Source organism: Piliocolobus tephrosceles, chromosome 11, assembly GCF_002776525.5.
Source record: "Piliocolobus tephrosceles isolate RC106 chromosome 11, ASM277652v3, whole genome shotgun sequence".
Lineage (NCBI taxonomy): Eukaryota > Metazoa > Chordata > Mammalia > Primates > Cercopithecidae > Piliocolobus > Piliocolobus tephrosceles.
This window is the reverse complement of record NC_045444.1, coordinates 4,129,262-4,143,810: the sequence shown is the minus strand read 5'-3', so window position 1 is coordinate 4,143,810 and position 14,549 is coordinate 4,129,262. Positions and strand designations below refer to the sequence as shown.

The window sequence follows — 14,549 nt, the reverse complement described above, 5'->3', positions numbered from 1 at the left end:
ATGTAAGCTTCTTTCTAGAACATTAAGAGTTTGCAAATGTACTCCATAATCTGCAAGGTATCAAATTATTCCACATACTAACAACTCAATGTTTGTTTCATGTACATTCTACTCGAGCACTGCATTCGTTTTTCAACACAACAAATGGGAATGAGAGAAACCCAGTCAAGCCCCTTGGACAACTGCTGTAACAGGAAAAGAAAACAGCTGGTTTTACAGACTTAAATGAATACCCGTTCTATGGCTGTTTGATTATTTATATTGGTGATTTCATTTGTATGAGTTTGTATGTCAACATGACTATTTCCAAGAACAGCCAGCAAAGGAGGTCAGCCAGGTGCCCCCAAAGAAGGAAAGAATTCTCAGTGGACAGATTGATGGTAAGGACAGAACAGCCTCTGGCAGAATTGTGAGGAGGGAGAAGGATGTCTGCAGGCAGAATTCATTACATCATCTGCAGTTGATTCCGTACTCATCTGCAGGGATGAGTGCAAAATGAAAATGCAGAGACCCTCGTTCAAATCGTCAAGACATGACGGCAGAGCATCACACCAGCACGGGGCTCTGAGCCACTGCACAGACTGCAGGCAAAGATGCTGGCCTGTCTGCAGGAGAGGGAAGGAAGCCGGCAGTTGAAGAGCAATGGGATTTGAAGTGCTCTTCAGGTGCTATTCAAATGTTGCTCCATATGACAGCAGGGAGGGAGGAATGCCTCTCCGGATTTTTCAAAGAGGAAATTGAAGCTGTGCAAGGCTGGTCCAGAGCACCCAGCTGTGGAGTGGCAGATCAAGTATTCAAATTGTGTCCTGCCTGAACCCACTGTCCCCCTGGAAAAAAAAATCAAAAACAAAAAACCCAGATCCGGCTGCAGGAACTGGCCTGCTAGATGTCATTGACACAGCCACTTACGCTCCCTGAAAATTTTGCCTTTTAAGCTGTATCTCATAGTGGAATAAAATGTTTTGTTTCAAAGTGAGAGAACTGTCCCTCATGGGTGAAGATACAGGAGTGAGATTTGAGAGGCTGGCCTACCAGCTGGTCAAGTACTCAGGCTGTGAAGCTTTGATCCTATTGCCTCCTGACCCGCAGGCAGTTCCAAAACAAAATAACCATGTGTTCTGCTCATACTGGAAGCTCCCAGAACTCATGGATATGCAAAAGAGAAAGAAAGAAAGAAGGAAGGAAGGAAGGAAGGAGAAAGAAAGAGAAAGAAAGAAAAGAAAGAAAGAGAAAGAAAAGAAAGAAAGAAAGAGAAAGAAAGAAAGAAAGAAAGAGAAAGAAAGAAAGAAAGAAAGGAAGGAAGGAAGGAAGGAAGGAAGGAAGGAAGGAAGGAAGGAAGGAAGGAAGGAAGGAGAGGAGAGAAGAAAGAAAGAAAGAAAGAGAAAGAAAGAAAGAAAGAAAGAAAGAAAGAAAGAAAGAAAGAAAGAAAGAAAGAAAGAAAGAAAGAAAGGAGGGAGGGAGGGAGGAAGGGCCCCAAACTGTTTCAAAAAAAAAATCTAGCTTTAAGTTGAGTAGAAACATGAACTTACCTTTTTATAATTCTTCCTCAAATATAAACCTTCTAATTGGAAAACAACATATGGTTCAATATTGGATTGAGTGCTTTCCTTTAGTATCTTCCCAGCCTAATCTCAGATTATATTAATCGCTAATTAATACCTTTTGCCTTTTATTCATGCAGAAAGAATCGATATTTTACTTACAAACTGCTGGATAATATTCCTTTATCTATCCTTTAATGGCATTGCCAGTTTATTTAGATGCAAACATCTAAGGATTTTTATATCCCCTGGAGCAATTTCTCTTTTAAATACTTTCTGTGGTACAGTTGCTATAAAGCAATAAGTGAGCCAAGGAGACGTAGCATGAAATTACATTCCATCTCCGGAGTTTGTGTAATTAAATAAAAATGTGTCACTTACAAGGTTATAATTTTCCATCAGTGGATTTTCTGGAGGAGATTGGTGACTTATTAATTAATGCTATTGATATCATGTTCTTAGGAATCACCAGGTTGGAGAGAAATTGGGAATTCTTTGCTAAAAGCATTGTTCATTCCTCTTGAAGATGAGAGGCAACATCAGAGCAAAACCTCAGGGTCTTTGAAGCCAAGAGAACCTAGGTTTAAATATCAGCTGATATTCCCCACCTGGCTGATCTTGGGTACTTTACCCAATCTCTTATAAAATGGGGTTAATAATCACTCATACATTTTTACAGGGATTAGACAGGTTTTCACAATGCCTAGCATGTTAGTATTTTTATATTTCATTATCAGTGACACCAGAGGAAGACAAAACACTTAAACGTCTCTTAAATACAGTTCCTAGCATGTTTCTTCTGAGGGAAATTGTAGAGATGACTATGGCCCAGGACCATAGGAGTTCCAGTGAATAGCTATACACAGGTTTTTGCAACAGCAATGTTCAGCATATGGTGTATGAATACGTTTTTTGTCTTCTTTTCAGCATAAGCCATTTTTAGTGATAGAGAGAAAAGCATCCAAGAGTAAAACCATTTAAAAACATGTCCTTATTGCTGAAAGGAGAGGAAGGATGAGAAATGAAGGCAATGGAGCCTATCCCTAATATTCTCTGCTTTCAAATTCCATGACCTGCCAGGCTCATGGCCCTTTACTGATAGTGAAAGAGGGCATTGCCTCCTCTTTTTACTTCTTTCTTTTGCTGACTTTTATGGGAAGTTCTCTAACCCATTGGTACAAAGCTGGGTTTTTGTTTGAATCTTAAACAACTGAATGTGATCCCCCATACAGCTGCCTCTTGGCAGCAATGGCAAGTTCAGCTGGAGAGGGCTGGAGAAAGTCCCATCGCAATCAGATGGCATTGTTCCCTGGCTGCATCTGGTTTTGTCCTGGGGTGGTTACCACATTGCAAAGGTGAGAGCTTCTTCCTGTCAAAGAAATAGGATCCAGACAGCAGCAGATAAATGCTCAATAAACTCAAGCAGATAAGAACTCAAGCCTCACTTCTTGGTCTATGCCAGGGACTCTCCAGCTGCAGACATGGTTCTTATCATTGGGTGTGTGGTTCTCACCGCAGACCCCACCGTCCAGGCAGTTTGAGGCTGGATGCCCTGGGATGCCAAGAAGAACACAGGGGCCAGATGGAGGTGAGGGACCAAGTCACCTAGGAAGCTGAATCAGGGCCCAAATGTGAATTCACAGTCCTCTGTCATACTTTTGCCCATCTACTAGCACCTATGGCGGTTAGGCTAAACTCTCCCTGGCTCTACCATGGCCAACTAGTTACCTTCGGCTATCAACTCTCAGTTTCTCAAACTACCACCCATCCTTTGAAATCCATTAAGTCTGCCTCTTCTAGGAAGCCCAATATCACCACTGCAACTTACAGAGCTCCCACTCTCTGCTGGCATCTAGAGCTTCTGTCTTGGGTGCCAGGTTCTGTTCAGCAGGTTCATCTTTTTGTGGCTGCCCCTGCCTCCGAGATCAAGTGGGATCAGGAACCAATTCTGAGATTTTTTAGGATCTGCTAGATTTCATATAGATTTTATTTGTTTGGTTGTTTGGTTGGTTGGTTTGGGTTTTTTGGTTTGTTTTGTTTTTGTTTTTTGTTTTTGTTTTTGTTTTTGAGACAGAGCCTCACTCTGTTGCCCAGACTGGCGTGCAGTGGCACGGTCTAGGCTCACCACAACCTCTGACACCCAGGTTCAAGCGATTCTCCTGCCTCAGCCTCCTGAGTAGCTGCGACTACAGGCGCCCACCACCACACCCAGCTAATTCTCGTATTTTTAGTAGAGACCCGGTTTCACTATGTTGGCCCTACTGATCTCTAACTCCTGACCTCACGTGATTGGCCCGCCTCAGCCTCCCAAAGTGCTGGGATTACAGGCGTGAGCCACTGCACACGACCAGATTTCATACAGTTTCTATTAGAGGCAATGTGCAAATAAATGGTAGCTGCTATGGAAGGGACCCACCAGGCTAACAGGATCTGGCCCACATCGAAGAAAGGGCTCTCGCCTCTGGCTGCTTTCTTCCCTTCTGAGAGGCAGGACTACATAATATACTGGTTACCTGCTAGCATCCAGAGTCCAGCAGGCAGCAAACTCCAACCCCACCACTAACAGACTCTGTGAGTTTAGGCAAGTTTCAATGGAGTTTCAGGCCTGTGAGCTGACATCATTGAGGAGCAGATGGTAGGAGTCCTGCACACTCTAAGACAGGGATTCCTCAGAGCCAGACCCACTGACTCTAGGATAGTCCGCTCTTGGCAGAGGGAGCAGAAGTAGCACAGGGAGAATTAGATGCTGGTCATGTTGATCCCTAACAACCTGCAGCAAACCTGTTCTTGTCATACACATCAGGGCAAAGGTTATTCCCACACAATGGGTTTCCTCTTGAGAGGAAATTGATGGCCTAACCTAGAATCCTACTGAGGAAGCAAGACATCTGCCATTTGAAAATTGAAGAGGGATAAAACCTGTCAATGCTCCCTTTAGAATTCACCTCCTAAATCTAAAAAAAAAATAAAAATAAAAAGTAATTGTTGGCCTCAAAGCATCCCCTCAACTTTATCTTTGCCTTCCATTTCACAAACCCGGCATTTCCATTAAAATTCTCTTTCATAAAAAGTGGTTTTCAGACACTGGTGATAGATGGTGTTGTCCTTTGCAGCTGAAACCATTTGTGTTGATATCACTTCTATCAGCAACCACAAGTGAGCCCATAAAGTCAGCCATGTCCCCCGCGTCCCATTCATGCCAGACACCTGGGGACCTTCATAATCTCATCCGTGACCATCTGTTGACAGGGGTGGCCCTGTGTGTAATTCAATAAGCCAGCTAACAGCCCAGAAAGTATGTGCCGAGCACACAGTCCACTCAGATCTGCATTGGGAGTGGGGAGATGCTGAACCTCAGCCTCCCAAAATGCTGGGTTTACAAACGTGAGCCACCTCACCTGCCTGGGGCTGAGTCTTATTCCTTCTATAGTAAGGCATGAGGGAGGTGTTCATTCATTCCCAAACACTTACGCAGGGCCCATGGGGTCTCTGCCACCAACCACTCTAGATTCCAGGGGTAAGACAGCAAACCGATCGTAACCAAAAGGGTAAGACAGTAAACAGGTTATAACCAAAAGGTTACAATCTAGTTGGAGAGACAGGTGATATGTGAGAAAACAATACATAATAAGATCATTCTAAATGGTGGTTTAGTGCTATGGAAAAAATATAGCCAGGCAATGATATGAGGACTAGGGGAAATGTGACGAAGAAGGTAGAATAAAAGTCCGTCACTGCCCACAAGGAGTTTATACTCAGATTGACAAAAGCACTTGACTCAACCGCAGTGACATACCCAAGCAACATTATCACATAGTGTGATTGAGACCATCCGGGCTGCAAGTCTTCAGGGCACAGGAGGCAGAGAAGGTGGCATCACTGAAGACACATCTCAGAGGAGAGCACCTGGAACCAGGTGAGAAATATGAGTATCCTGGAGAGTCATCAACCCCAAACAGCTTCTGTGAGCCAGGCCTCACTGTGCCCATTTTGTAGACAAGAAAACTGAGACACAGATGCCTGCAATTTTGCCGCTGATAAACAGTGGTGCCAGGGGTCTTTGCTCATGCTTGGCCGCATGAAAAATCTGGTGTTACTGGGCCTCGGATAATCACTGAATGTCTAAGTGTTTGAGGAGAAGCTCCCGAGTGTTATCTTTCCATGTATCAGATGGCCGGTGATGTGAGAGCAGTTCTCCCAGAAAAGTGGGGTCTTCCCATAAAGCTGCAGCTCCAGTCCCAAAAGCCCTACTGTCTTGGATCTGCTTGGCTGGCTGTCTCCCTCCTGCAACTCCAGCGATAGCTCTGCAGCAGCAGCAAGAGGCAGCCTTAGGGAATAAAATAGATCGGAGTAGAGCTGGCCAAGGACTCCCGGCTCCACGGCCATCACTAAACACCTACATAAGCCTCCCTCAGCTGTCACACACCAACTGCGAATTATCAGGGGAGGTCATGGGTCAGAGAGAGCTTTGCCTAACGGGGCACAGAGGGCACCTGAGCAATGTGGGGTGTGGGACTCCAGATATTTAACATTTGGGGCATGTTTTTTCCTCTTTTAAAATCAACTTCATTGAGTTATAATTTACATATTATAAGATGCACTTGTTTAAAGCATATAGTTCAGTGAGTTGTTTTGTGGTGGTGTCGTTGTTTTGAGACAGAGTCTCGCTTTGTCACCCAGGTTGGAGTGCAGTGGCATGATCTTGGCTCACTGCAACCTCCGCCTCCCAGGTTCAAGCGATTCTCCTGCCTCAGCCTCCTGAGTAGCTGGGATTACAGGTGTGTGCCTCCACGCCCAGCTAATTTTTGTATTTTTTGTAGAGACGGGGTTTCATTATGTTGGTCAGGCTGGTCTCAAACTCCTGACGTCAAGTGATCCACTCACCCCAGCCTCCCAAAGTGCTGGGGTTACAAATGTGAGCCACTGCATCTGGTCAGATCAATGAGTTTTGACAAGTGTACATACCTGTGTACTTAGGGGTGCGAGTGCTTCTGGCAGACCCTCCTGCAAAATCCCCAACCCGACCAACAGGAATTTCACCACTTACATGTTGGCCCCAGGGACACCTTAAATGATCTTGGTGAATAGGCCATTTCAACACTACTGCAGCTGACAGTCAGTCAGTACTGAGCCACCTAAGGTCCCCCCAAAACCATGCATCCAGAGGTCTTCTACTAGCTGGCAGCTACGGCCCTCCCAATCCCTGGCTGTTTGAGAGCCAGCACCATGTCATGGTGAAGAGTCCTGACTCTGGAGCCAGACCACAAACCCCAGCCCACTCCCTCCCTGTGCTCAGTTTTCCCTTTGTAATGGAGATGGTAACAATACCTGTCTCACAGGAACATCAGGAGATCCCGTGAAGTATGTAGGGTGCTTGTCAGTGTGGCGTAGCTACAGTAAGCAGTGAATGTAACGTAAGTGCTGCCATCATCATGGTTCCAGGGATGGGCCGAGGGGGACTCAGTTGTCACTCAGGCCTAAGGAGAGCAAAAGATATATGTATTTGAGTAGGAAAGGATGATTGTCTTCCTATGTTGGGTCCTTATCTTTCAATTAATCTTTTTCGGAGAAGAAAACTTGGGCTGTTATTTGGCTGTCGGTGTGCGAGGCTTGCAAACTGTGTGGGTGGGTGCAGTGGGAGGTGAAGTGACAGCAGAGGGAGGACCTCACCCCTCACGACCACACCTGAACTGGACCTCTGTGACCGCATTTTAGAGAGTTAGTGTGCATTGGTAATGTCTTTGTCTCGGAAGCCAGACACCAGGGCTGGGTCTTTTTTGTTTGTTTGTTTTGTTTTGAGAAAGGGTCTTACTTTGTTGCCCAGGCTGGAGTGCGGTGACATGATCTTGGCTCACTGCAGCCTCAATCTCCCAAGCTCACGCAATCCTTCCACCTCAGCCTCCCAAGTAGCTGGGACCACAGGCGTGTGCCACCACGCCTGGCTAATTTTGTTTACTTTTTATAGACACGAGGTCTCACTATGTTGCTTGTTCTGGAATTCCCGAGCTCAAGCATTCTTTTTACCTCAGCCTCCCAAAGTCCTGGGACCACATGCATAAGCCACCGCACCTGCCTAGGGCTGAGTCTTATTCCTACTATAATCACACCAAGCGGGAGTCTCTGAGCCCACATCTGCTGAGCAAGTTTGAGTGAAAAAGCCCAGAATCATCTGGACAGCAGAGACAATGCCCCAGCATGGCTTAAAGTGTACACACAACACAGGGTCAGGGTCTACCTTTCACAGCTGCACCTGTGTAGGGTAAATGCACCTGATAGCCATAACTTAAGCGTATGCTTAGAATAACCCCATGTGGCAGATGCACTTGAATGTGTGTTCCGAGCTAGGAAATCCAGGAGTAGCCAACCTGCAGATTCATTCTTTATCTATGATAAACATCTGAGCGCCCAGCCTGTCCCAGGGAACATGGACTGTACAGGGGATCGAGGCCCTGAGCTTTGGGTTAAATGAAGGTTACCAGGTGGAGGCTTTTAGGGGGAGGGTGTTCAGTGAAAATGCAATGTAAAGTGCATGCTGTTTGCAGGAGATTATAGTTTTCCTGCTTAGCCTGCTGCTGCTAGGCCATAAGGATACCTTGTCCAGGCTGCCACCACTGGACTGCAGGTAAGATGGTTCTTTTGCCCAGCTGGACTGTCTCCCCTGTAATATGTCTCATGTGCTGACTCTAAATCTCTTCTTTGGCCTCTTGAACCTGGTGCCTTCTCTATGTGGGTTAATAGGGGTTTGGCACAACAACCTGGAAGGACCAAAGAGCAAGCTTTGAGCAGAGTAAGCCAATGTCTTCCCAACAGGGAGCCCTCCCCGTGGCCAATGGCCACTCATCTAGATGGAGCGTGCTCACAGCTCCCAGACACTCTAGCCCCCCACGGGCCACTCTTCACTGTGCCATCTCAGTGCACTAGCCTGCCCCCTACTCTGAGTTCAGGAAGGTAGCGCACTTATCCTCTGTAACTCCAGCAACAAGAGCAATGCCTGGCACATAGCAGACGAGGTAGAAGTTTATGGAATAAATAAATAGGGCAAAAATAAACTAAGACATCTCTAGTCCATCATGAATGGCCTGTATTTATGTCAGGAAAGACAATGACACAGTCTACACTATCACAGGCACAAGGCCAGGTACCCAGCAGGTGTAGACAAACACTTGGTGAATTAATCCAAGAGGGAAGGCTCCTCTCTGAGATGTTCATTTCTTAAGTCTCTTCTGGGATTAAAGACTACATCTGGGAATTTTATTTAAAGTTTAGAAGTGTTGCTAAAAGTTTAACATATATATCTCGGTTTTAAATAGTCGCCTTTGCTACCAAAATTGACTAACCTCATTAAATACTTTGGGGAAGCAGAAAATAATTGAGGTCACTGGCCCTTTAGGTATAATGTGCCTCTTAGAGACATCATAAATGGTTTTAGCTGCTTATTGCCTGCTCTCTGCCTTGGCTACAGGAAGCTTTACACCAATATGCAATCTACACAATCTGAAATTATCTATGTTCCTTTCCATTTCTGTATGCCAACCTTACGAATGTTTACTTCCTTAATTTTTCTCTCTTCCCTGATTTCTTCATCTGATAATTTTCATATTTGTCTATAAGCCTCCTCAAGATATCTACAAGTAGAAATAAATAGTAAATATACCTAACACATGTACATGTATATTTTTATAATGTCAATATAGATATTACAGTCCTCTGAAAAATAATTAAACTTGGCCTGAGTCTCTGATTCTGTGGCTTATAGAGCAAAACCCTTCCTACAATTTCCACAAATTCTTGAGAAAACCTCCTTGAAGCCCCTTCACTGATTTCTGCAGGAAATGTAACCCACCCCAGCTCTGGTGAGCTTAGCCAACTTGATCTGGGACTCTGGGGTGACGTCTCTGATGGAGCTGGTGATGGCCCAACTCTCTCAAGCTTCATCATTTCTTCCATCTCATTCCTCCCCTAGGATTTCCTCCCAGCTTTTCTTCTTCATTTTTGCTTGCTGGTTCCACCACTACATTTTAGAATTTGAGCATGAGTTCTCTTTGTCTCTTCTAAGAGACTTTTTAAAGTAATTCTTCCAAAGGAATCCAGTGTTCTCCCTAAAGGGAGTTCATGAGTAAACTTGTCTACGCCTCCTGACATCTCATCAGATAAGTCCTGTTACTTTGTTGGACAAGAGTCTCAACAGGGAAGGCCCCGAGGGCTCCCTGCGGAGTTCTCACCTGGGCTACAGAATCTGAATAAATCCACAGCAGTGGACGTGGTGAGGGGTCAGACACACAGGGCTCTCTCCCAGAATCAAGTGATGTCACTGAGTGAGAGCAGGCTCAGCAATGTGCAAAGATCAGCTTGCAGTGAGCTGAGATCCAGCCACTGCACTCCAGCCCGGGTGACAGAGCGAGACTCCGTCTCAAAAAAAAGAGAAATCTGCTGTCTTGACCTCAGCAGCAGATCTATGTGTTGGTCTAAGAGCAGTGTGAACACATTCATTCCTAGTTTGCAAAGTGATAGAAATAGGTGGAAAATGTGGATTCGCCAAACAATAGACTGGACTGGACAGCAGGACACAATTGGAATTGTGTACAAGGGAATTGTCCTTATTTTCTGACAGATTGGTGAAGAAATGAATACAATCAGTCTTTTATCCAACCCATAGAAAGTAATACTGGTGGAAATAATCAACACAAAATGAAACCAGCAATGGCTACCATCGCACACAGTAAAATTTATACATGCAAAATTTGACCCAGAAAATAGGACTTTTTGTAATTAATGACCACAAAAGAGAACTCACAACGATGGAAGCCATAATCAGTAAAATTTCTTATTCATAATAAAACTGGCCAAAAAATTAAACCTCCAGAGCAAAAATTATATGAAAAGAATTGATTTAGATAAAAAATAACTTCAGGGAAATAAAAGTGGAAACAATTGGAGACAGCTTAACTCCACTTCATAGAAAATGGACCAAGAAATTAAATTGGATATCAGAGTTTATTCTGAAAAGTGCATTTTCAATGAACATTCCTTGGTGTGTGTATAATTCTTATTCAAATATTTGTATTCAAAACACTGAATGAAGGGAAAGAAGACTCTGGAATGGAGTTCTTGGGGCCAGGTGCAAACAAAGTAGACATTTTTTACATCCAAGAACAAGCCTGGTACAATGTTCTCAGTTAATAGTTGTAGAATGATTTATTTACTTTTCTAAAAAGCAAGCATCTCTGCCTCTCTGGCTTGCCTAGTCAAAAGACTTCCCTTCAGAATACCCTTCCAGACACACAGTTATCTCTTAATCCCATGTTTTTCTTCTCAATCTACACAGAACACAGCAGAGACCCTACTACCACCACCAAGACCCAACTCACCAAACTACATGTCTTCCCCCGACACCAGAATGCTCCATTCAGAAAAGAAAGCAGTTTGTATCTGTCAATTAAGATTGCTGTTGATCATAAATAAAAATGTCTTGATTTTAGAACTCTAGGGGAGGAGATAGCAACTAATTCTGAGGCATTCAAGAGTCACTTTTTGTTGTTTCAAAACGCATTGCAATCTTGCTCTTGTAAAAATTTGTTTAAAAAAAAATGCTGGGTGCAGTGGCTCACACCTGTAATCCTAGCACTTTGGGAGACTGAGGCAGGTGGATTGCCTGAGCTCAGGAGTTCAAGACTAGCCTGGGCAACATGTTGAAACCCCGTCTCTACTAAAATACAAAAAATCAGCCAGGCATGGAGGCATGTGCCTGTAATCCTAGCTACTTGGGAGGCTGAAGCAGGAGAGTTGCTTGAACCCAGGAGGTGGAGGTTGCAGTGAGCCAAGATTAGGCCACTGCACTCCAACCTGGGTGACAGCGCAAGACTCTGTGTCCAGAAAAAAGAAAAAAAAAAAGTGGAAAAGTGGAGTGCATCTTCATCTAGGCATCCTAGAAATTTCACAAAATGGTTAGCATCATTATTTGCTGATACATTTGTCTCCTCTCTGAAAGACTGTGGGTCCCTTGAAGCGTGGGATGAGTCTCCAGCCTGGAGCCATGCCTAACACATAATAAACATCATCCTCTCCTGTGTTTCTTGAGTGAATAGATGAGATCAAGAACCCCAAACAAATTGATAGAAAAGTGAATTCCATTTACTAAATTCATTTTCATCCAAAATAGAAAATCTATAGTTCTGGATGGCTGGATGAGCAGCAGGACAAGAGTCGCAGGCCATTTAGATTCCACATATAGAACAAGAAAAGGTTCAGGTGAATCACATCCATTGTGTAAACCAGCCAGAATCCACTGGCCACTAAAAGGCTAAAAATACCAGAGAGGACGACAGTTTGTTGAACGCCCAGGTCCATGAACATGTGCTAAGTATGGGTTGTAACTGATCTGGCAGAATGGCTGCAGCCCGCTCCAAATCAGCCCATTTCACAGAAGATAGCTGACCCTCAAAAAGGCAACTTGCCCCACAAAGGTGCAAAAATAAATCTAATTTGTAATTGCCCATTGTAGCTGTATGAAAGAACAATAGTGGAGCTTTTTATTTTATTTTATTTTATTTTATTATTTTTTTTTTTGAGATGGAGTCTCGCTCTGTCACCCAGGCTGGAGTGCAGTGGCGTAGTGGAACTTTTTAAATAACCACAAGCACGCAAGCCCCATCCCACTGAAGGCTGTGACTCACAGGTCTAGAGAGAGCCCAGGATATCTCTGGTGTTTAAAAATTTCCCCCACAGGATTCCAATCATAACACGCTCACAAAGGTGGGCATGTTAGCACCTGGGGAGCTTCAAAAAGGCCAGTGCCTGGACCCTACCGGGCCCAATCCAATCAGTGCCTCCAGGCAGGGGCGTGAGCACGGCATCTTCACAGCCAGGATTGAGATTCCCTGGAAACTGCAGCCTGCACTCTTTCCTCTGCGTCTTCCCATCTCAGATAAAGGAGCAGTGCCGTTTGCTCACCAGGAAGACTCGTTCGCAGTGACTGAACCACAGCTATTTAGTAAATCTGGTGCTTAGTGGCAGATGCTGCTGTCTGTGTCTCTGAAAAGAAATCTGGCGACTTCAACCTGTGAGGCCTGGAGGGCCGGAACCACGTCTTCTGTCTCTGTGCCCCCAGCACCTTGCCCAGAGCTGACAGTGAATCATTCTTAAACACCGCCATTTGCAGCCAACATTCCATCACCAGCCTAAGAGGAAGGGTACCATAAGCCACATTAGCTCCCAGGAGGGCTGAAGGAACACTAAGCCCTGTGACTTCTCTAGACATCCCAGCTCCAGACTGCCTCCTCAGGTTCCTGGAGGTCCTGGGCCAGCTCTGCTTCTGGAAATACCAAGATACTATGCTACCGAAAGTGGAGCCATGCCTGCCTGAAAGTCAAACTGACCTATCTCATGGCCTGCATCTGCCCAGCGCACTGCACAGGGACAGCTCGGTGCCAAATGTCCAGCCCACCACCTGCCAGGAGGCAACAAGAAAGTCCTGGATCCGCCCACCTTTGCAGGAGAGGCTGAACGTGGTGCAGATGGCTAATGGCCCAGCTGGGCTGGGAGCCTTGTGTTAAGCATCATGCCCAGTTTTCCCAAACCTTTTGCAAAGTCAAGTTCTCTGTCTTCCAGGCCTCTTTTGGAGAAGCATGGAAAGTTTATGAATGAAGAAAGACGGAGCTGGGATGAGCTGGATGTGCTTCCCTGGGGCCATCTCCGTCGCCTTGAATGATGAAAAGCCATTGCAGTCACAATATCAGGAGCACTTGGAGCCTGGCCACTGCCAGGTGCAGACAGGGGTGGTCAGGAGGAACAGACGCCAGGGCACGACTCTGTCTGGCACAGTGCAAGATGGGATGTGCACCGCTGTCTACTAGTCACGACCCTGGGCAAATCACCTGCTCTGCATCTCCGTTTTTTCCTTCATGCGAGGGGCATGAGAACACCTACCTCTTGGCAGTGCTGTAATAATTGAGGGAGGGTGGCAAAGGTGTTTAGCAGAGGCTTGATAAACAATAGCCATTTTCCTCACCCTGAGATGCTCTGTGCCTAGTGTCTTCTCATTAAATGCTTGTGAAATAACTAAATGGATATATGGGTGAATTCATTAAAAACAAAATTCATAGAGAGGCAACCCTTTTAGAGAGAAGTGAGTATCTTAACCCAGTTTGTAAACAGAGGTCAAAATCCAGAATTTCAAAATAGCTGTAGCTGTCACTTACTTAGTAATGACCGTCTGTGAGGCATGGAGCTCTATAACATTCAGTCGTCCACATGGTAGATATTATTTATTGATTCATTGGATGAAGAAACCAAAGCTAAGGGGTGCTCTTAGCCTCTCCCATCTCCTGCCCTGGTCTTACGTGCCCAATCAAGCATGGAGCTTGGCAGGATGACAGTGCTCCCAGCACCCCCAGCACCCACTGTATAAGTACGCATTCTTCAGCACAAGCCTGGTTGCTGAGTGAGGGCCTGCAACTTACTCATGCTACATGCCTCGCTCATGGTAAACACTCAGACACCAGCAGACCACCAATCAGTGGGGTTTCAGATAATTTGTTCATTTAGTTACAATCACAAATACTTTTTGGATTTACACCATATGCCAGGCACTATTCTCTATGATGAAGATAGAGCAGTTACAAAGCAGATCAAAGCCTGCCTTCATACGGTTTACATTGTAATAGGAGGAGACAGGTCATAAGCAGATAACACGGAAGTCTAAAACGTGCTGGGCACTGGTAAGTGCTGTTTTCAAAGAACTCGGGTTAGAGAGTTGGAGGATGGCAAAGTGGCAGGGCTGGCTGGTTTCCACACAGTGACTAAGAAGGGTCTCTCTGATAAAGCAGTTGGAGCAGATTTCAACATGGTAGGGGAGCCAGGTGGTCACCTGTGGGGGGAAATGTCTCCAGAGAGGATAGAAAATGGGGTGCTCGGATTGTCCTGCAGAGAGCAGGGGCAAGGGAGATTGGGAGGGAGAGAGCATGGGGATGGGCTGGACTGAACTCACTGGGAGTTTTGGGTAGACCCCTC

The 14,549-nt window shown here is 45.3% G+C and overlaps 1 long non-coding RNA gene across 1 annotated transcript in view; it reads right to left on the bottom strand.

Annotated features, from left to right (window-relative positions):
• LOC111521662 overlaps nt 1-14,549 on the bottom strand; it is a 287,063-nt gene that overhangs the window by 148,598 nt on the left and 123,916 nt on the right. Inside the window, exons 6-7 of the long non-coding RNA XR_002725022.3 lie at nt 6,870-7,018; nt 5,338-5,447 (exon numbers count right to left, since the gene is read on the bottom strand). This is a non-coding gene — a long non-coding RNA (uncharacterized LOC111521662). The remainder of the gene's footprint in view (nt 1-5,337; nt 5,448-6,869; nt 7,019-14,549) is intronic.